General features: G+C 36.5%; 1 protein-coding gene across 1 annotated transcript in view; it reads right to left on the reverse strand.

Moving 5' to 3' along the window:
* PRDM5 (PR/SET domain 5) overlaps window positions 1-24,718 on the reverse strand; it is a 233,986-nt gene that overhangs the window by 56,321 nt on the left and 152,947 nt on the right.

Consider the following 24,718-nt stretch of genomic DNA (forward strand, 5'->3'; position numbering starts at 1 on the left):
ATGCCCTGTGCTACTTCAAGTGGGCTCCAGGCACAGTGGGGCAGACCCAAGCATGGGCCGTGCAGGACAGCAGTGGACTGTGGCCTCCTCTCCTGTGGAGAGCGCACTGAGCCCAGAGCACTTCTGATACTCAAAAATAAACATTTGCCAGTAGCATATTTGCTGCATATTCCTTTTAATACTTGAGTCTGAATTAAATCTCATAATTTTAAGAATTTGTTAAAAATATTTTATGTTAATCAATTTGCTCTCTCACTGTACTACTCTTTAAAGAGGAATTATTTACCTGATTTATTGACACCTTGTTTTGTTTTATTTTTTGTTTCATATAAACGAATTTGACTCAGTTAAGGCTGTGAGTTTCAAAAGAATTTCATAAAATTGGTGTATGTTCAAAAGGACCATTGGTAGTTAAACTAAATAATAATTAAGACACACTTTCTGATATAATCAAATACCTCTCACCTAGAGGCTATAATTTTGAAAATAGCCAAGATGTTTTTCAAGACAAGCACACGCATACACAGCACATTAAAAAAAAAAAATTCTACTGTGAAATGACAAAATTTAATCTCCAAAAGGGATCTGAAGATGCCCTCTTATAAAAGCCAAATTATTTAGGATGGACAGTAGCTCAAAATCACTAATTGATTTATTCTTTCATTTAACAATGTACTTACACAGCAGTATGCTAGACCCTGGCTGCAATCAAAGATCAATAAAATAAAATATTTTCCTTCAGCTAATGTAAAACTTCTGTCTTCCCTTCAGAGCCAGGCCTTCTGACTAGCAGTGTATGTTCTTCCTCTACTCTCTCATGTTCCATTTGGTTCTGATTTTAATCCAACCTGGATATCATGTGCATTATCCCAGTCAACTCCCTTATGGGGTCAACAATGCCCCTTGTTGCTTGATCCAGTGATCACTTTTCAACAAGGCCTTACTTGACCTCTCCCCTGTCCCTAACACTTCATGAAATGTACAGTTATATTCCTGGGTCTCAAGCCCCATTGCACAATGGCCTTGTACTGTTCTCCCAAACTTTGTTTCCAGTAGTGACATCATATGGAAGCACCTGCAGCAGTGCCCCCTGCTAGGCGGCATTTTCTAGCCTCTCCTCTTTGGAGAGGAGCACCCAGGATTCTCCCTTTGGACCAGGCACTGTAAAATGGTGACAAACACCCAAACTAGCAAGAAACTAAAAACAACAATCACAACACAAACAGGAACAGGTCCTTAAATGAGCTATCCAGACTTGCCAATTTCTCTGAGACAAAATCAACCTTTGTACTAGGTAAGCTGACCTAGACTTATTGACTTTAGGATCATCATGACTCTGGGAAGGTGTGGCTTTTCAAAGTCAGTAGGACAAAGGCTTGGTAACATTTAGGAAAGTATATCCTATTTTAACCCTGAGTTGGTAATATATGCTTATCTGAATTCCAGATCTCTATTGAGCCCCAATCACCAGGTATAGATATGTCTAACAGGTACCTTCCTTTGGGTATCTCACAAACAGCTTAAATCAGTGTGCATTGTTTTGAATTCGTTGTATTTATCCTTTGGTCTTGTGTGTGCTATATATCCTGTCCTGATTAGTTGTACCATATTCACCTAGTTAGCAAATAAAAATCTTGGGAGCCATTCAAGATAACCCCCCACTTTTTTACTCACTTCTCCCTCCATCCAGACTCTAAGTCATAATGATATAACTTCTCTGATAGAATGTTTCTATTTCAGGATGATGATATAAAAGGGACATCATAGTAATAGCAGTAACAGCATCGGCAGCAACAGTAGGAGTGCAGCAGGAGCTATCATTTATTGAGATCTTAATCATTTAACCTTGAACCACAAAGGAAAAGGACAGGAAGAAAACATAGCAGAATGCGACTGCTAAATGGTGGTAGCTCCTGCATCACACAATTCCAGATAATTTTGTCATTTTCTTCTTCATAAAGCTAAAAAAGTCATTTTTTAGATTTTCAAAGTTTATTTAACCTTGGTGATAGATAATAAAGAAGGCTAAAATGTTTCCTTCTTATTTATGAACAATAAAATCCATCAATAAATCAAATCTATATTAGGGATAAAGCATGATAAGAATAGCAACATGCTCTACACTTATGTAAAATTATTTTTCTAGCAAGCCTAAGATAATTTAATATTCATAGCTATTCTCTCTCTTTGTATCACATAGCTTTACATCTGGTTTTGTTCTCCAAATTCCAATAGAGAGGCCAGCAAACAAAAACAAAAGACTTGCAGTCATCAGGTAACTAATTATATGTTAATCCTAATATAATATACCAGGTTACTATTTCCTTTCATAACAGCCAAAATCCATCAAGCAAAGAAAGAAATATATAGTTAAAGACTAGTAAGGAATTTTAAAGAAGGGAACATAACAAATCCATTTCCAACTTTACCTACTGTCATAATATAGGAATTCTGTCCATAGACTTAAAAAGGCTAACTTCTTTTAAGACATAGCTTTTTAAATCCTTTTTTTGGAATGTGATTGTCTTGGGTTTGAATACTGCTCATCCTCCGTCCAGTTGTAACTCTGAGAAAATCATCAAACGCCATTGAACCTTTGAAAAACTGGATAAATTATACCTACCCTATGGGTGTGCTGACCATATATCCAGATTTGTCTAAAGTAGTCTCAGTTTATGCCTGTTATCCTAGAACAATGTAGTAATAGCTGGTTAATTTTACATGTCAACTTGACTAGGTTAAGAGATGTGGCCAGGTAGCTGGTAGAACATTATTTCTGGGTCTCTGAGGGTGTGTCCAGAAGAAATGAGCATTTGAATTAGTAGACTGTGTAAAGAAGATCCACCCTCACCAATGTGGGCAGGCATCATCCAATCCATTGAGGACCAGGATAGAACAAAAAGATGGAGGAACAGTGAATTAATTAATTATCTCTCTTTCCCTCCTCCTCTTCCTCCTCCTCCTTCCTGCTTCTCCTTTCTTTCTTTCTTTCTTTCTTTCTTTCTTTCTTTCTTTCTTTCTTTCTTTCTTTCTTTCTTTCTTTCTTTCTCTCTCTCTCTCTTTCTTTTCTTTCTTTCTCTTTCTTTTTCTTTCTTTTTTCTTTCCTTCCTCCCTTCCTTCCTTCCTTCCTTTCTTTTTCTTTCCTTCTTTTCTTTCTTTCTTTCCTCCTTCTCCTTCTCCTTCTTCTCGTCCTCCTCTTCCCCATCCTCCTCCTCTCCCTCCTCTTCTACTTCTTTTCTCCCTCCCTCCCTCCATCTCTCTCCTTGATCTGAGATGACATCCATCTTCTGACCTTGCATAAGGAGGCTCCCAATTCTCTGGCCTTCAGACTCCAGTACTTACATCAACAAACCCCTGCTGCTGGTTTTCAGGCCTTTGGTCTTGGACTGAGTTACACCTTTGGCTCACCTGGTTTGCAGAACTTCAAACTCAGGTTATACTACACCTCTGGCTTTCCCGGGTCTCTTGCAAAGGGCACATCATGGAACTTCTTGGCCTCCATAACTGTGTAAACCAATTCCCACAATCAATCTCCTCATATATATCTATACATATGCTATTGGTTCTTTTTCTCTGGAGAACCCTAATACAATATTACTCCCTTTCACTCTCACCAGTGTCTCAATTGGGACAATAGATACAAGGTCACTTGTTATGAATGGAATTGTGCCCTCCCATACCAAATTCATATGTTTAAGTCCTAAACCCCAGTACCTCATCATATGGCCTTACTTGGCAACTGGGTTGTTGCAAACGTTACTGGAGTAGTGTGGGCCCCTAATCAAATATGACTGATGTCCTCATAAAAAGATGGCCTTGTGAAGACAGAGACACACAGGGAGAATGCCATGTGAAGACTAGAATTACGTTGCCACAAACCAAGAACTATCAGAAGCCAGGAGAGAGGCCTGGAGCAGATCCTTCCCTAGTGCCTTCAGAGGGAGCATGGCCATTCAAGTGCCTTGATCTCAGACTTGCAGCCTCCAGAACTGAGAGGCGACACAGTTTTATTGTTTAAGCCACTTAGTTTGTGACATCTTGCTACAACAGCCCTAACAAATTAACACAGTCATCCTACTCTTTTTTTTTTTTAAGACGGAGTCTTGCTCTGTTATTCAGGCTGGAGTGCAGTAGCACAATCTCGGCTCACTGCAACCTGTGCCTCCCGGGTTCACTCCATTCTCCTTCCTCAGCCTCCCGAGTAGCTGGGACTACAGGTGTCTGCCACCACGCCTGGCTAATTTTTGTATTTTTAGTAGAGATGGGGTTTCACCGTGTTAGCCAGGATGGTCTCGACCTCCTGACCTCGTGATCCACCCACCTCGGCCTCTCAAATTGCTGGGATTACAGGCCTGAGCCACTGCGCCCAGCCCAGTCATCCTACTCTTAACAGTGGCAATTACTCTTATCACTGATGTCTACACATCTGTTGCCCATGAGGTCTACATAAACCACTCAGAACACCACTAGATGATTGGTATTTCTACCCCATGCCACTCCCCAACACTGAGCTGACATATCTGGGAAACTTGGGTAAGTTCAACTCTATTCCTTCATTCCATCCTAGAATGTACTCCAGCTTCAAAGTGCATCACCATGTAAATGGCTTTTATAAGCAATTTATTTGAAAACTATACTGTGTAGTTTGCAAATCAGCTTAGACTCTACATTAAACTTCTACCCTCTTGGTTGAAGGATGTTTAGGGCACTCCTGCCTCTCTTTTGGACTCCAAGGACAAAGCTATCTGCTATCTCCAAGAACAATGCTATCACACAATTGGAACCTGAAGGTTACCTGTACAGTCAACATGTTAATAACTACTAAAGTCATTTTCCTAATTTTCATATTAAAGATAAATTGTTATTCTTAGGTTTTCCTCACATTATGCATGTGATATTTGCCTTCATTATTTCAAATTACTGTGAAGAATGTTTCTAGGAAATATTTTCACCTACCCATAAAATGATCCTGCAGAGAACAAAAACTTATCTTCAATTTTAGTCAACTCTAAGAACACAGGTCACTGTCAGTACCTGGGCTCTGATGTACAATGTGATCCAACTTCAAATAACTACTATGTTTTAATATCTCAGGTATATTTAGACATTATCTCTATTTTGCTTAGGCTAGCCACAGTATTCAAATTCTGACTAACATGTAAATTAATTAATCTGAAAATTAGCCAAAAAAAGTAGCTAAGAACAAATCTAAATGGAAATAATAACAATAGCTAAAATGTATAGAGTCTACTATTAGGTTTTGTTCTACAGTTCAGAATGCTTAACACACATTAGCAATTTTAATTCTTGCAACAATATTATAATCTAAGTATTCATATCCCTAGTTTACAAATGAGGAAAGTAATGCACAGAAAGGATAAGTAATTTGCTCAAGATGACATAGCTTCTTATATAGTAGAGGCTGAGTTTGAACGCACTCTTAACCTCATGCCATCACATAAATTAGTAATATGGCTAGCATTTTGCATAAATTGGGTTAGACTTTCTAAAGTTAATGACAAAAACTCTGCTTCTGACAATAACAGTTAACATTAACCAGATCTTTCTGGCTGGTAGATTCCAGCATTCTTTTGGTTATCAATGCTCATCAAGAAAAAGTAGTGGGCAGATTAGGAATGTGTATTATGTCTTGAAGCAGTTCCCAAGTGAATTCAAATACTAACATAATATTAAGCTGTGTCTTGAGAACTACACACAGGTAGTCACTTTCAATGTTTAGAAGCGAAATACAATATTGGTAAATATGACATACCATCCTATGAGATTTAGGTATTAGATTAATAAAATAGATTTAGCAAGCACAGCAGCATAAATAATAATATTTATGTGTATATAAGCACAAAATATTTTTCATTTAACTAAAGGAAAATAGATGAGTTCTTTGCATCTCTTTAATTATGTGCTGACACTGAATAACATTGAAAGCCACAGTGTTTTCTTTGAACAACACATCAAGGAACAAACAGAAGCATGATGGTAACTATAAAAGTTGATTTTGGTTAATTTTAAAGATGCCACAAAGTGGATACTCCATGAAGCTAATTTATTCATTCATTAAATAGATTTTTTTTTTTTTTAGCACATACCATCTTCTAGTTACTGTCCTGGGCTTTGAGAATGCAGTTGCGAATAGTTTCACAAAATCACTGTCTCTTCAATTTTACTAGTGTAATGAGAAAGACAAGAAAAGTTAAAGAAAATACATAAGATAATTTCAAATGCTGATAAATTATACAAAACAAGGACAGAGGTTTAAGAAAGATCCCTGGGCTGGAAAAGTGGGTAGGTGAAGGACTTAGCTAAAGTCATTAGCAAAGGCAAAAGGACTGAATAAATGCAGTTCCTTAATGCCAATTTAACATTATTCAAGCAGACTTCTTATAGCTCTTCATCTTTGAATTGGAGGTACTTTAACTTACTCGGCTTGAAGTAAGTGTATCCAAATTCTCACTGCTGGAACACCTGAGATGGAAGTAGCTTAAAACTACATAATTTGAAATGTTTGGTGGGGGGGGGGTATTCAGAAAACAGCTCTAGAAAATTGGAGCTAGCCTTCCAAAGGCAGCTAGTAGTAATGAAAGGGAACATCTGGATGCCACATGGAACACCTAACTCGACTTGAGCCCAGCCTGGCCCCAACAAGCTACCTTGAGCCTTTGACAAAGAAAATGTATTATGATGACAACCACCCACTAGCAAGTATGGCTAATAACAATAGGAAAAAAATCAAATCCTAGTTTAATATATGCCTTTCAGATTAAAATTTATATATATTACCATATAGATGTTCCATATAAATGGAAGATAATTTTAATTAAAGACATCAGAAGAATTCTAGCCCTCACCAAAGGATTAACATACTGATACTAAAACAGCATCTTAAGAAAATTTTTGAAGGCAGTTTAGGATATTAATCTTACTGATAAAAAGATCCTAAAGCCACATCAGTGAATAGCTATCTACTGCAATGTAACCACCTCAATATCCAACATCTTGACACAAATCTTTTTGAAAATCTAAGTTTACAATACCTGAAATTAATGAAGAAAAACCTTGCAAATCACTTCAATCTTGATATTCTTAAATTAGAACATGGATTTAATTTAAGAAGTGAACTTGACCACTCTAGCAGAGACACAGAAATCAAAGTTTTGTTGATGCTACTAAATACACTGAATTAATATGTTAATAATGACCATGATCAAACTTGGAAGATTAAAAAATGCAAAACTGTGAAGATGATAAATTATGTGTCATGTATATTTTATCACAATTTTTTAAAAGTGTACAGCCAATGTGCCCTATGCTTTGAAACATTTATAAACAAGCAGCAAAGCTTAATATGTTATATATATATATATGTATAATAATATATATATAATTATCTGGATTAATATTAAAAAGACCATTTTCAAAAAGTAACTTCAAATAAACATTTAATTTGTCATTTAACATATTTTGAAAACCCAATGTAGATTTCAAAGGAACTCATAATTCATGAAATATGAAAAAGATGTACATACAGAAAATGTAATTTAAAATGGAATAAAGTCAAACTTTATTATTTTCAATGAACCCAAATTAAATAATGTTTAAAGATTTTGGAACCATAGCTTTACTTCTTACTTTGAGCTTTCTAACAAAAATTAGTTTTAGAGATGGCGACACTTTCAAGTGAAAAAGCAAATCTCAAAAGTGTATGTTTCATGAAAAATACTCTTACATCATTCCACATGGTTGAACTTTAAAATATATGTATTATATGGGAATTCTTTAGAAGAACTTTACATTTTTTTCCATGAATATCAGGGGATATTTTGCTTTTGTAGACTAGGAAATAGTTACAAAACAGCAAACTGAATCATTCTAAATGAAAATTAAACCAAAAATGTAATTGTGAAAGCACCACCCAATTACTTTTCCAATCCCACCATTCCAATCCCTTCAGTTTATGGAGTATTTAATAAACTAAAAGTACACCATAGAGAGAAATGAAATGCTACACTGACAAATAGTAGTAGCTCAAGTTCATTCTTGGCATCTTTCTGTAATCGAAATACTTTTTTTTCCCTGCAGCAAAAAGAGCCATGAAACCCCACCGACCTCACCGAACCCCACCTTGTTACTCTTGGAAGGCTCCATTAATCAAATTCTGAGGAATCTCACTTAACCTAAACAAGTAAACCCAAGGACACCATCTTTGAAAGAAGGACACAAAAACCTGAACTTGACATTTACTCCTTGAATATCTAGAGATCCTCTACTTTTAAAAGCTTAAAAGAGTTTACAGTTGTAATAAAGTGGGCAATAAAATGTAAAAATCAACTAAGAGAAACTTTACTTCTCAAAACAGTTTTTTCATCTGATTCAAAACAAATGGAGTCTGTTTTTCAAAATCTATTTCTTTCAAGGATGAATTATTTACCTTAAGAATCTTACAGCTACAGCGTCCCTCCCTCATTTCTGAAGAGATTCCAACTCAAAGGACATGAGGTTCATTGGGAAGAAGGAAAAAAAAAAAGGAGAGCCATGTGCTCACAAACTTTTCAGTTGGAAATCATAAAGCCAGATTGGGTGAATTTGTTGAGGGCAAAACAAAATGCGAAATTTACTGATGCAAATTTTAAAAAGAAGAATATGAAATGCAGAACGAAAAGAGGCAAGTTAATGAAGTGAAAGTAAAAGATTCCCTACTAAGGATGCTCTTGCTTAGCCAACCAGGTGTATAAATGACCCCCATTCCATGTGACTTGTCTAAGGGAGCAAGACCACAGACAAGAAAGGGTCTTGATGGGAGTGCTGGCAAAAGCAAGGGGACTGTTCCACAAACGGCAGAAAGGTCTGAACAATCCAGACACTGGCCAAGTTTTCAAGGTTCTGACCCCCAAACAGAAACTCTTCCCTGAGTGTCCCACACTGCGATGGCAGGGAGCAATTTCAGTCAGGGAAGGAGTGTTCTTCATCATCGATCTGGTTTTGTTGTTAGGGAGTCAGAATTTGGTGAGAAATTTATCAATCATTTCACCCAGTAGTCTTCTATTTTTAGGAATTTCTACCAAAGTTTTATTTAACCCAATATTTATGAGTATAGATGGTGAACCGTGGCCATGGAGTAACTAAGCAGTTAAACCTTTGGTGCCTGCACACAGAGCAGTTTCCTATAAATAGTGCCAGCAAGGAAGTATCAAGAGTATGTAATATTGAGTAGCAAGAAACCCATAAAATTATTCTCTCTCCCATAAAACTAGAGAAGATATAAAACCTTTCCCAGCCTAGAAGCACAGTGCCGATTTGCAGAAGAACAACACAGAGAGTTATTCTGGGGTGGAAAAATAGTAGCAACAGCAGAAGAAAGCACAAATTAACGTGGGTGATGCAAGTTTAATAGAGGTATGCCATTAGTATTATCTAATAATTTACCAATAGATAAAGGTGTTCAAACAGTTGATGTAAACTGTGGCCTAGGCCATGCCCATTTTTGAGGATTCCAGTATACCAAAAAAATGAAGACATGAACTATGTAAATGATGGTATATTTTAAATGACCTATCTTATTAGTCTCAGTGATATTATTAATTCATTTGCTTATTGTTCATAGCATTATATTCCAGGACAAATGCCACTCCCTCACTTGTCACTCTGTGCCCCTTAATCCAACCTATAACAAACTTTGACATAGCACTATAATTTTTACATTAAAAAATTAGGGCCTTTGATATATTTGAAGAAAGAAAAAATAGATAATCATATTACTAACGAAAGCCAAAATGAATGTCTGTTTCTTAAGTTGTTAGACATACTTGTCATTAACCCAAAATCAATTGAGTAGGAGCTGAGTATAGAAAAAAGAAAAAAAAAAAAAGAAAACAGTGGAAGAAAGGGTATATTCCATCGATGTGGTTGTGGATCAGAAATTATTTAAAGTGTCAATATAACACTGAGACATCAAAAAACATGCAGTTCAAGACTTTGTTTACAAGAAAATTCCATTCAAACATTTCTTGGGGAAAATCTGAAGCTTCTAAAGTGTGATGCTAAGGAAATCATGTATTTCTAGATCAATTCTACTCAATGTTTCCGTCAACTCTTAGATTACCTGCAGGTAAGAGAATATTTGATTTGGTTTAATGTTAGTAATGAGACACTTAGAAAATAAATATAGCAAAATAGGTTCTCTCTCAACATATAGAGGTCATCTAATTCTTATTAAAAATGTGTTAAAATGTTGTTTTAAAATGTTTAAATTTTCACTTGTGTTTACAATTCAGTAATCATCTATTTTTTAGATAATTTTATTATTGCTCTATAATTACTTATAATTATTTAAAGCTACTGTTTTTATAAAGTTGGACAAATATTCTAAAAGAATAAATTATTTCCTTTAAAAAAGCATTCAAGAAAAAAGAAAAACAGTGGTTAAAATCCAAATACGATAAAATAGTAATATACTGATTCTTTATTTCTAAGTTGATCACAGGTATTTATCCAAAAAATTACGTATTTCCTAAGACAGTGATTTATTACTATATTCAAATAACAACGTGCAAGCAAGCCTGGAACAGAAGGGCCTACACAGCCGGTATCTATTAACATAGAAAGCTGGTTGGAACTGTAGGCAAGTAATTAACCTTCTGGCCCAGAGCTTTAAAAACCCAAAAGCAGTTCCTAGAATTTCTTCCATAATTTATGAACAACTGATGGAATTCATGTCACAGTCTGTGGATTCCCTTGCTGAATTAACCTCAGCTCTCACTGACCCTAAGAAGCTATAAACCAACAGGAGACTGTGCTCTACTATTTCAGCTGACCCACAGAGTGCCATCTCTGTTGTTCCAGCATAGGAAGCCAGATGATAAATTACAGAGCCGCCCACCAGGCACAATCCTGAACATTCCCCTTCAATGAAGATGACAACAACACACTGTACATGCACGTTCACTCACCCCAAACCAGCCCTGTTTGACAGCAAACCCTCATCTATACTCTATAGATGATCTATATTCTGCAGCTAAAGTTTATGAAAAGATAAGCATGATGACACTGGGAATAGAGGGTCAAACAGTGTATCAAGGGAGTATGAACACCTGTGACTAAATACAGAAACACATCAGCAACGCTAGCAGCAATAGCTCACAGTATCACATGCTTACATTGTGCAGGCACTATGCAAAGTTACTTATATCTTCATTTGTTCCTCAAAACAACACTATGCAGTTAGGACTTTTTCTTTTTTCTTTTTTTTTTTTTTAGACAGAGTTTCACTCTATCGCCCAGGCTGGAGTGCAACGGCATGATCTCAGCTCACTGCAACCTCCACCACCTGGGTTCAAGCGATTCTCCTGCCTCAGCCTCATGAGTAGCTGGGATTACAGGTGTGCACCACCATGCCCAGCTAATTTTTGTATTTTTAGTAGAGATAGGGTTTCACCATGTTGGCCAGACTGCTTTTGAACACCTGACTTCAGGTGATTCCCCCATCTTGGCCTCCCAAAGTGCTGGGATTACAGGCATGAGCCATCACACCCAGCTGGGGCTATTATTATTCCGTTTATCAGAGATGAGGAAACTAAGCTTCAAGGAAATTAACCAGCTCATTAATGTTCATTCAAGAAGGAAATAAATAGAATGGAGTTTGAAGCCCGTAATCTGACTCCAGAATCAATACTCCAGATATAAAGGTGGCATTAAATAACAATGTATTACAAATACAAATTTTATGGTAGGAAAGTTTCTCCATAGCTGGAGTTAAGTTCTCAGTTGACCATAGGTAACAAACTATAGTTTCTATGTTAAAGTTATCTTCAATTGGTTGATATATCAAAAACAAAATATTGTCAAATATGATGAAAGGAGTGTATGTAGTTCTATGGTATGTTCAAGAGTAATAGGAGGGGTCAAGGGGTATGTCAAAGAATAAGAAATAAAAATATCAGCAATGTGACATATTGGAAAAAGTTTAAGCCTCGGTTTAGTTCTAGCTGAACCACATACAAGTTTTATGGCCTTAGGCAAATCATTGCACTTTGCTGGGCATTAGTTCAAATAAGAGGCTTGAACTAGATTGCTGAAACTCCTTTCTATTCCAAAGTCAAGAATATTATTTTTTTATTCTAAAAAAGCAGATGCCCTGTGCACACTTGCCACATTCTCATTCTAATTACCAAACTGTGCAGAATAAATGGACTTTAGAAGGTAGATACAAGATTTGTGAAAAACAACATTTTCAAAGTTAATGGAAAAAAAGTCTTGTGAGACTACAAAATGGTGGTAATGGGAACAAGGGGGGAGAAGGAGGATGCAGAACGGAACAAAGGGGAAGCAAGAATACAAACAGTTGTTTATTTAAGGTAGTGAAGGACAAAATCAATCATAAAATGAAGAAAGTGGAGGATGTTTTTAATTTTAGACACTATCAACAAAAAATAAAAACATAAATACTAAAATTCCTCCCACAACTAACAGGTAATAATCCAATAGCTAATTTATCACTGTCTTGTAGAATGACCATTAGTCCCGAGCCAATTAACAAAAACACTTGTTTTAGAAACATTAATATGTATGAAGGAGACTGCCTTTAATGTTCCATAAAAGAATACTGTCACTGTACTGAACAGGAAATGTTGAAAAACACCAACTGGCAAATTGGAAGGAAAAACCATAAACTGGAGTCCTATTTCCTCTTCATAAAACTAAGTGTTATTTGATATCATAAAAAAGAGATTTGATTTCCCAAATTATTGATGGACAGTTTGAATACTATAAAAACAAAATTAAACTGACACCTTCAGGCATACTTGGTATGGAATTAAAAGACTAACTCCATAAAAATCTCATCACATTGCAGTATATTCAAAGGTCCAACTGCCAATTAGCAACCATTTCCTAGAAATAAAAAAAGGGAAATTTAGTAAATACAATTTAATCATTATTTCCTCTGTATGTTACTGCCCACTATAAAGCTTGACTAGGAGAAAATGAACAAGTCAATATGTGATATGGTTTGTCTGTGTCCCCATCCAAATCTCAAACTGTAGCTCCCACAATTCCCATGGGTCATGGGAGGGACTCGGTGGGAAATAATTAAATCACAGGGTGATCTTTGCTGTGCTGTTCTTGTGATAGTGAACAAGTGTCACAAAATCTGATGGCTTTATAAAGGGGAGTTCCCCTGCACATGCTCTGTTGCCTGCCACCATGTAAAATGTGACTTTGCTCTTCCTTTGCCTTTTGCCATGATAGTGAGGCCTCCTCAGCCATGTGGAACTGTGAGTCTATTAAACCTCTTTCCTCTATAAGTTACCCAGTCTTGGGTATATCTTTAATAGCAGGGTGAGAACAAACTAAAACAATGAGAAAAGATCAATCAATAAATAAAAGCATCATTTGGCTCTAAAGCATAAAACTTTCATAGTACTAAATGATATAAGACTTTTATTTCCTCATCTTTTATACTGGGGGGCTTATACAATTTCTGTAATTCTTGTGGTAATTATAATAGCTATATAGAAAAAAAAAGAGATAACTTAAAACAAAATTTGAAGCCAAAAGACTTGTGTTTTATTACCTTGATAGTGGACAGGTCATTTGCTTCTCTGAATCTGAGCTTCCTCATATAGAAAATGAGAATAGTCCTAGAAATGGCTGAATCCTTTCAATGGCTGTGAAAGGATTAATTTAGATACGATATTTGAGAGAACTTTCCTCTTTCAACAAATTTAAAGATTAAAGAGGTGAGTCTGATCTGCCCTGTCCTTCAGCTTAAAATCTATTCATGGGAAGCTGTTAAGCAAAGTACAGTGTAATGGTAGTTATATATAATAAACAATGAGAGCCCCCAGAGCTCTACTAGATGAGATTTGCTACACAACTGCAAAAGACTATAATGTACTACACAATTGTTTGTAATTATTCCAGCTCCAATAGCACAGACTTGCCCTTGTCAAACAAAACAGGGCATTTGTCAGGACCAATTTCCTCTGTGTTCTTTCTAATGAGAAACTTTAAAAACTAGGAAACTCCAAGCTGAAATCAAACAGGAAGTTTGGTGCTGGTTAACCACATGTTGTTCTTTATTCCCTCATTTAAGCACTGTAACTTTATGGGCACTAGTGAGTTAGATCTTGAACCATGTTATTAACGATCATCTGTTATACGGTTTCCCACCAATTACATGACAAAGCAACAGGATAAAAAATGGAAAGGAAAGCAAATGTGGGTGGGCCCAGCTCACAGATTGGGAAGTGTAGCATTTTCTTCTTTAACGCCAGCACTTCTCAAAGTGAATGCTATGGATTTTTCTAAGTAGTATATGAAAAAATGATTTTATGGTCAACTAAATTTGTATTCAAATCTGGAACTTCTTACTCTAAACCCATGCATCTTTTTACTATCATACAGGTACTGCAACCCACTTGTAAGTTATTTTATCTATTGAACAAGCATTCACAAGTTCTCTTTCTAAGCCAGACAGTGCGCTGAATGGTAAAAAGTAAGGTATCAGTTATGGGCATGGCCCTAAGAAAACTGAGAACCCACAGACTACTGAAGATGACCACAGGTGCAGGCAATTGGAAGCAGGCTGTGCTGAGGAGAGTAAAGGAGCATGGATATGTTGACCTAACAAGGCAGGGGTAGCGGACAGGTCAGGCAACACATCAAGAAGAAAGTAACATGTAATTGGAGACTGGAGAAAAGTGAAAGAAGGCCAGTGAGCAGTCTGGAATGTAAACAGTGAGGGGTCGGTAGTTGATAAGTCTCATGAGAAAAGTCTCGGGCATTCATTTTGTACAAGGCAAGGGGAAGTCACTGAAAGTGTTTAAGTAGGATAATAAAATGACCCAGTGAGCCTTTTTATCAATTCTTTAAAACTTCTTTTCTAAGGCTGACAAATACTTTCCAGTGCATTTCAAAGAAAATGTCTGAAAAACCCATGAGAAGAGCAAATTTTGTGGGATTCCTTTTCAAAGAAGATAAATCTATTCTAACTGGTGTGAGATGGTATCTCATTGTGGTTTTGATTTGCTTTCTTCTGATGGGTCAAGTGATGATGAGCATTTTTTCATGTGGTTCTGTTGGCTGTATGAATTGCCTTCTTTTGAGAAATGTCTGTTCATATCTTTGCCACTTTTTGATGGGGTTGGTTTGTTTTTTTTTGTACAATTTTGTTTGATTCTTTGTAGGGTTCTGGGTATTAGCCCTTTGTCAGATGGTAGATTGGCAAATTTTCTCCCATTCTGTAGGTTGCCTGTTCACTTGGATGGTAGTTCTTTTGCGTGTCGTAGCTGATCTTTAGTGGTCTAATTAGATCCATTGTCAATTGTATTGGCGTATTGCTGCCAGCTTGCTTTGTGTTTTGACGAGTGACGACGAAGTCCTTGCCCATGCCTATGTCCTTGAATGGTATTACTAGGTTTTCTTCTAGGTTTTTATGTATTAGGTCTAAACATTTAAGTTCTCTAATCCATGTTAATTACAATTTTCGTATAAGGGAGTAAGGAAAGGATCAGTTTCAGCTTCTACTTATGGTCTAGCCAATTTTCCCAGCACCATTTATTTAATAGGAATCCTTTCCCATTTCTTGTTTCTCTTCAGGTTTGTCAAAGATCAGATGGCTGCAGATGTGTGGTATTATTACGAGGACTCTGTTCTGTTCCATTGAGGCTATATCTCTGTTTTGGCACCAGTACCATGCTGCTTTGGTTACTGCTGCATTGTAGTATAGTTTGAAATCAGTAGGTGATGTCTCAGCTTTTGTTCTTTTGATTTTAGGATTGTACTTGGGCACATGCGGTGCTTCTCTTTCTGGTTCCAAATGAACTTTAAAGCAGTTTTTTCAATTTCTGCTGAAGAAACTCATTGGTCGTCCTACCTTGCTGATGCCGCGGATGGCAATTGATCTACATAAATAACGCCTTGGGCAGTATGGCCATTTTCACGATATGACTTCTTCCTATCCATGAGGCATGGTATGTTCTTTCCATTTGTTTTGTGTCCTCTTTGATTTCACTGTAGCAGTGGTTTGTAGTTTCCTTGAGAGGTCCTTGACATCCCATTGTAGTGGGTTCCTAGGTATTTATTCTCTTGAAGCATTGTGAGTGGACAGTTCGCTTCGGATGATTGGCTTCTGTTTGTCGTTTATTGCATGATACAAGAATGCTTGTGATTTTTGGCACATTAATTTTGTATCCTGGAGACTTTGCGATTGTTATAGCTTAAGCGCGATGAATTTTGGGCTGAGCAATGGTGCGTTTGTTTCCAATTACAGTATTAGAATCATGTTATCTGCAAACAGGGACAATTGGACTTCTTTTTCCTACTGGATACCCTTTCCTTTCTTTCTCTTGCCTCTCGCTCGCCCCTGCCAGACATTCTCCTCGCCACACTGCTGAATCCCAGGATTTGGTTGGAGACAAGGGGCCTCCATCCCTGTCTGTGATGGATGGCGAGCTTTTCAAAGGGATTTTTCCAGTTTTTGGCTCATTCATTATGATATGGCTAGTATGGCGTATTGCCCCATAAATAGCTCTATATTTTGATGGTACGTTTCCCATCATACGAATTTATTGATGCGTTTTTAGCATGAAGGGCTGCTGAATTTTTGTCAAAAGCCTTTCTGCAATCATATTGACAGAATAATCATGTGGTTCTTGTCTTTGGTTCCTCGTTGTTTATGCTGGATTACGTTATTGATTTCGCGAATGTTGAACCAGCCTTGCATCACCAGGGATGAGCCAATTGATCATGGTGGATGAGTTTTAGACTGTGCTGCTGCATCCGGTTTGCACACTTTTCTATTTGAGGATTTTGCATCGATGTTCATCAGGGCATCTCTGGTTCTAAATTTTTTTTTTGTTAGTGTGTCTCTTGCCAGGCTTGGTATCAGGATGAGTTGCTCATAAATGAAAGTATAGGGAGGATTCCGCTCTTTGTTTCTATTGATTGGAATAGTTTCAGAGGAATGGCACCAGCTCCTCCTGTCCTCTGGGTAAAATTCAGCTGTGGAAATCCAATCTGGTCCTTGGACTTTTTTCCATGTTGTGTAGGCTATTAATATGGCCTTCATTCAGAGCCTGCTCTTGGTCTATTCAGGGATTCAATTCTTCCTGGTTTAGTCATTGGCGAGAGTGTAGTGTCCAGGAAATTATCCATCTCTTCTAGATTTCTAAGTTTATTTGCATAGAGGGATGTTATAAGTAATTCTCTGATGGTAGTTTGTATTTCTGTGGGTCCGTGGTGAATATCCCCTTTATCATTTTTTATTGTGTCTATTTGGATTCTTCTCTCTTTTTTTTTATTAGTCTTGCTAGCCGGTTCTGTCAATTTTGTTGAAATAGATGTTGATCTTTTCAAAAAACCAAGCTCCTGGATTACACTGATTTTTTGGAGGGTTTTTTGGTGTCTCTATATCCTCAGTTCTGCTCTGATTTAGTTTTTTGCCTATCTGTAGCTTTTGAATGTGGTTTGCTCTTGCTTTCCAGTTCTTTTATTGTGATGTAGTGTGTCAATTTTAGTCTTCCAGCTTTCTCTTGCGGGCCATTTATGCATATAAATTTCCCTCTACCACCACTGCTTTAATGTGTCCCAGAGATCTAGTATTTAGATATCTTTGTTCTCATTGGTTTCAAAGAACGTCTTATTTCTGCCTTCATGTTTGTTATGTACCCAGCTAGCGCATCAGGAGCAGGTTGTTGCAGTTTCCATGTAGTTGGAGCGGTTTGATTGAGTTTCTTAGGTCCTGATTTCTAGTTTGATTGCACTATTGTGGTCTGAGAGACAGTTTTTATAATTTCTGTTCTCTACATTTGCATAGGGTGCTTTATTCCTTATGTGGTCAGTTTTGGAATAAGTGTGATGTGGTGCTAGAGAAGAATGTATATTCTTTGATTTGGGGTGGAGAGTTCATATAGGATGTCTATTGGGTGCGCTTGGTGCAGAGATGAGTTCAATTCTTGGATTCCTGTTAACTTCTGTCTCGTTGATCTGTCTAATATGACAGTGGAGTGTTGAGTCTCCCAATATTAATTGTATGGGAAGTCTAGTCTTCTTTGTAAATCTCTAAGGACTTGCTTTATGAATTTGGCAATCATTAAAAGTCAAGGAAACAACGTGCTGGCGAGAGGATGTGAGAGAAATAGGGAACCTTTTACCACTGTTGGTTGGGATTGTAAATAGTTCACCATTATGGAAAACAGTATGGCAATTTCTCAAGGATCTAGAACTAGAATGTACCTATGACCCAGCCTCTCCCCATATTGCGTGTGGCCAGCGTATATACGAATGAAGGATGCATTGATTCATGCTGCTCATAAGGCAAGCACATGCACACGTATGTTTATTGCGCGGCACTATTCACAATAGCAAAGACTTGGAATCAACCCAAATGTCCATCTGTGACAGATGGCATTAAGAAAATGTGGCACATATAACATGGAATTACTATGCAGCCATAAAAAAGGATGAGTTTGGTCCTTTGTAGGGACAATGGATGCAGCTGGAAACCAATCATTCTTAGCAAACTATCCAAGAACAGAAAACCAAACACGCATGTTCTCACTCATAGGTGGGAACTGAACAAATGAGATCCACTTGGCTCAGTGCAGGGACACGGGGGAAGAAGGACCATCCATACACATCTCAGAGGAGCAGCCTATCATGGGAGGTGGAGCAAGAGGGGGGAGGAGGTTTGCATTAGAGAGAGTTCTCTGCATATGCGTGAGTATCAATGACGGAATTGGACAGGAGGTGCTTCAAGGCGCGAGACTGACGAGTTGATGCGGTGCAGCACATCGCATCCGCATGGCAATAAGTCATACATATGTAACAAGAACCTGCACATTATGCACATGTACCCTAGAACTTAAAGTATAATAATAATAAAAAAAAAGAAGATAAATCTAGCATCCTCAAGATGTATGAAGCATGAAATAATGACATTCAGCTTCTTCAGAAGACTGCTTCTCTAAGCAGTATAACTGTAAGAAAACAACAACAAAACAACAAAATGTCTGCTTATGTTTAGGGAATAGAAGTCTTCCTGTTGAAAGAATCAGGCTCTGGCAGAGACATGCACAAGACTTAAGCTATGAAGCTAGATGTTGAGGAAACAATTCTCTGGTCCACTTAAGTGGCAGCTGCATCTACACGGTTGCTCTCATTGGAATAAAACATCCCTATTTATTTATTTGTTTGTTTTTTGAGGTCGAGTCTCATTCTGTAGCCCAGGCCGGAGTGCAGTGGCGTGATGTCGGTTCACTGCAACCTCTGCCTTCCAGGTCCAAGCGGTTCTCCCACCTCAGTCTCCCAAGTAGCTGGGATTACAGGCACCCACCACCACGGCTAATTTTTGTATTTTCAGTAGAGACGGGGTTTTGCCACGTTGGCCAGGCTGGTCTCAAACTCCTTACCTCAAGTGATCTGCCCACCTCGACCTCCCAAAGTGCTGAGATTACAGGCGTAAGCCACCGCACCTGACCCCTATTTATTTTTAAATATGAAAATTTCAAACATGAGGAAATGTTGAAAGAATAGTACAGTGAACACTGTATAAACTCACTTAGGTTTAATATTTATTAACATTTCACCAAATTTGCTTTCTCCTTCTCATTTCTCTTTTTTAACATGTATTTTTATATGCCCTCCTTCTTCCTGGTCCATTTGAGAATAAGATACAGAGAAGTTTCACACCTAAGTATTTTAGCACAAATCTTATAATAACAATTACTTGCACAATCATGATATACACACTAAATATTTGTATTATACAAGAGAAATTATTATAAAAATTAGAAAACAGAAAATCATAAAGAAAATTAAACTAACCATATTTATAACATATAGAAATAAAAGCAGTTAATAATTTAGTAGATAACTTTTCAGTTTTTTAAATATAAATGCTTTATTCTTACAAAATATATCCTTCTTTTTGTAACTTATCTTTCTCATTTCTTTTCATGTTAATTAGTATATATCCATATCACTCTTATTACCTACATAATAGTCCAGTTTATGGATATACCATAAATTATGAGTTCTTTCAATGTTAAATATGTAGGATCTTTTCCAATTTTTTGCCACTATAAACAGTTTTCAAGGAACATAACAATGTTCTTTTATAAAACAAACATTGTTGCCTGTAACGTCTTTTCAGACTTAGGAATCAAGCATACTTTGGATTTATGCCTAATAAATAAGGCAGTACAAATATTAAAAGCCAAGGATAAGTTTTTATGTGGCAAGGCAAACCATTTATCAACTGTATTTTGGAGGTTACTATGGTTTAATTTCAAGGAAAAAATTGGTGGGAGATACACAGTTCAGAATTTTAAATACCATCAAAAATATTGTTTCAACTGAGTTGTCATTTAAACATGTATTAAAAAGAATGCTTAGCCTTTAAAAAAAAAAGTCTTAGTTAATCAGCAACATAGCCATCTAAAATGCATTTTCCCCAAATTAATATATTAAGAATATTCCATGATTAAAAGTATGCCAAACATCATGATATTAAGTCAATTCCTTATCAATAGTCAACCAAGATTTTATCTACAAAACTAAGTTATGAAAATTTCAGCATATTCAGCAATTTAAGATCTTAATAAAGTTGGAAGAAATAAAAGGGAAAGGTATTGAACATGAAAATTCTCAGTATGATGTCCTGTAAATAAACCTAAGAAGAAAAGTAGAAAATAATATAAGAGGTTATATCATTCAGTAAAGGCTTGCCATGGTATATTAATAAACACAATTCATTTAACTTTGGAAAAGTAGTCTTAACAAGGAGTGATATCATATAAGAATTTTAGAAATTATACTTATGAAAATGAACTGGCCATCTACTATGAACTAGCACGAAGTACTTTACATACATGATTTCATTTATTCTTCATAAAAATGTACAATGTAAAACAGGACTTAGAGACATGAAGAAATTTGCTCAAAAGTATATGACTAGCTAGTGGTGGGGGCTAGGATTTGAACTCAAGCCAGCATCCCAAAGCCCCTGCTGTTTCCATTATGCAAGACTGACTCCCATGGCAGAGGAGGGTATAACAGGAAACACACTGAGACCTGTTTCTACTAATCACGGCAACTTTCTAGGTGGGAAAAATTATTCAATCTCATGAGAACTCAGAGTCCCCTGAACTCTAACTACATAATTTCAAATATCAGCAAAAACATTACTGATAGGATGATCTTTTATCAAATTTCTATCTTTTGCTATCTGCAGGCAGGTTTTGGAGTTGAATTCTAGAACATATCTACAAGTAAGCCCAAATTTAGAAAGTCTTAATGTTTTTCTATTTACAGTCCTAAACATAATAATATCAGCCCAACAGTGAACAATTCCTATGCAAAAGTAGAGTCAAAGTTGGCAAACCTACTCATCAACTGACTTTTGCAGCAAAGGCAATGCCAATGGACATTAACATGTTGCAGTGGCAGCAGCAGCAGCAGTGGCAAAAGCTTGAAAATTTATTATCAAGAATGCCGCAGCAACAGTTGGAAGCAATACCAGTCTGAGAAATCAAGTGAGAGAAATGGCCCCAGTTAAACAGAATAGCCTCTGTCAGCTGGGTTCTTATTCACAGGGGCCAACACATATTTCACACAAATTGCTTTTTCCTAGGTATTTATCATTGGCCAGGGGGCCCTTCAAGAGTATCTGTTCCCCAAATATGGCCTGAGTACTCCTGGGAATCACCAAGACTCTTTACAAGGTCTGCAAGGTCAAAACTACTTTCATAATATTACTATTATGTTATTTGTCTTTTTCACCATGTTGACATTTACTCTAATGGCATAAAAGTAATGGTGAGTAAAACTGGTAACTGCTAGTGACCTCAATTTGTAATACTAGTCACTGTAGTCTTCACAGTCACAACTCACAGTAGAAATGAATGCCAGTTTCACTTGAGAACATCTGTGATTAAGCAAAACATATTAATATGTTTAAATAAATGTATTTATTAAGTTCTAGCCTTTGTGTATCATCTTTTCAATATTTGGAAATTAAGCAGAAAGCACTTGTAACGCATGCTGATGTATGAAAGTTGTCTCAAGGAAAAGCACTTGAGTGACTGAGTTGTGAGCTGACCTGGCAGTTTTTTTCATAGAACACCATTTTTATATGAAACAAAATGACTGATAGACAAATTATGGTTATTAAACATTTTGTGAACATTTGTTCTTTGAATATAAAAGAAGTGAGCCTGTCATTGAAAAAAATAAAGAAAAAAGGAAACGATAGGAATTGTTAGGAAATATAGGAATTATAGCAGTCAAGCAAAATTTAGAATGCTCCCAAGTGCTTGAAGGCTTCTGAATATTTAGGCTATGTAATGAGATCAGCAATGACATTAACATATCATCCCCTGAATAAGATAAAATGTTCTTCCTCTAAGTAATGTAAAACATAAAAGATCTGCATAACTTAGTGAGCCAATATTTTCCAAGTTATCTGTAACATGATGATGTTACAGAATCATGCATGGGTAAAAGATCATTCGAATTGCAACACAGATCAACTGATTCTACTGTCACAGAATAGGCAAAACTCACTGAGATAATTTTAGGTTCCACACAACAGTAAGCCTTTAAAAACACTAGCCCTTTTTGAGTTTTAGTGCAGGAATAATATCCATGGTAATATCATCCACTGTAATAACATCCAAAATTATTTGACAACTATTAAAATACTTTCCCCTTCTAACTACATATCCATGAGGCCAGATTTTCTTCAAATTCTGCATCCTGCTGCAATCAAAAGATACTGCAGCAGGATGAGTGAAGAAACAGATATGAGAATCAAGCTGTCTCCTCTTAAACCAGACTTTCAGAAATGTAAAACAACTTCTCCTTTCACACTAAATGATTTCTAGAAAATGCAGGTATTTTCTATAAAAATATATATTCTAACATGTAATGGGTATAATAATGTTATTTTTAGTAAATTAACAAGTAAACATTTTTAAATTTTCTAATATGGTAAACAGCTTTAATTTCTAATATGTCAAATAGTTATAGATACAACCCACATAAACAAAAGCTTTCCAGAATCCTCGATTATTTTTAAGAGTGGTACGGAGTGATGAGGCCACAACATGAGCATCACTGATCCAAAGAACACTGCTCCACAGAGGCTGCATCAGCTGTCCTCTCCTGACTGTCCCCACCCTGCCTTCACTCGTGGTCCTTGCCACTTCATTGTGTCCTTTCTAAATAATGTATAACTAAATACTTCTTGAAGAATAGGTCGTGACCATCACCTTCATCATGTGATAGCACACCCTTAAAGTGCTACACCTAGCACTGAAAAACAGCTGAATAAAACCAGGTGACTTCATAAGGAAAAGTAATGCAGGGAGAAGAAAACACTGAATTTACAGAATCAAAACATTCGGAGCTCTGCTGTCATACTAGTGAAATAACTGCATAAAACTATGTGGTTACTGAACCGCCTGGGAGGGCAAATGGATGCTTATCATTTGAGGGACAGGACAAAGAAAATAAAAGGGAAGCAAAAGCATCATTTGTCCATGCAGGAAAACAAATTTGTGCCAGGGCTGTTATGGAGGCCAAGATGCCAGCCACCAACCACTTCCAACACAACCTCAGTCACACTGCTAGGCAGTGGTCAATGAGGGCATAGGCTTGACATCAAAATAACCCAAAGAAGAACTGTAAAATGAGAAAGTATAGTAAGTTTTATTTTAAACAGAAAAATCTGTAAATAACTAGATAGATAAATAAATAACTAGATAGACAATTAGAATTATAGTTTCTGTGTGGACCTACAAACACATACACCACTTTCTCCCTCTCTCTGTCCCTGTCTCTCTCTCTCTCTCTCTCTCTCTCTCTCTCTCTCTCTCTATATATATATATATATATACGTATATATATATACACACACATATATATATACACACAGACACACACACACACATATAATTTATTTATCTATCAATCAAATTGTATGTGTAGGTTCATTGTGCCTTACCACTGCTATCTGAATTTAGATGACCAGTTCTCTTGATCAGAAGCCAAATTTAATAGGCCAGAATCTGTACAACATTTGGCCCCGACCCATGTACACAATAAATAACCAAATGACACATAAAGTGATTTGGAGTTTAGAATATACTTTATACATAATATAGAACATAAGATAATAAAACCATGACATATATTTAATAATTTTATCAGAGAGAATTCTTGCAACTCTAAAAATCTTATTATTGTAATTTTATGGAGGATAATAATAATTAAAATTTTAGGAGCAATTACTAGTGTAAGTGCTTTGTTCTTCTCCACTGCCTAGCCGTACTATGAGTAAAATAAAATGCAGGCATACGATATCCTCAAGGATGGAATTATTTTGAACAACCAAGGGTTCTACTGGATTGGGTTCATCTTTTCTGTGCTGGTAGCTATGTCTTAATACATTCTGAACAATGTAGGTCCCTGCCTTTTAAAAACACACTATACCAAACATAACACAATTACATCATGTCTTGGGGCATTACCATAAACTGACTATTCTGATATGTACATATAATACAAGTTTCCTATTCCCTACTTGCCCTCTTCTCATACACAAATTAAACGTACATGCACACTAATACAGCATGAAATCTGCTAAGCAAACTAAATCTAAGTATGGCACAAAGATATCTTCTAAGAATTACTGATATCAGAG

Source organism: Rhinopithecus bieti, unplaced genomic scaffold (assembly GCF_001698545.2).
Source record: "Rhinopithecus bieti isolate Rb0 unplaced genomic scaffold, ASM169854v2 scaffold_48387, whole genome shotgun sequence".
Taxonomy (NCBI): domain Eukaryota; kingdom Metazoa; phylum Chordata; class Mammalia; order Primates; family Cercopithecidae; genus Rhinopithecus; species Rhinopithecus bieti.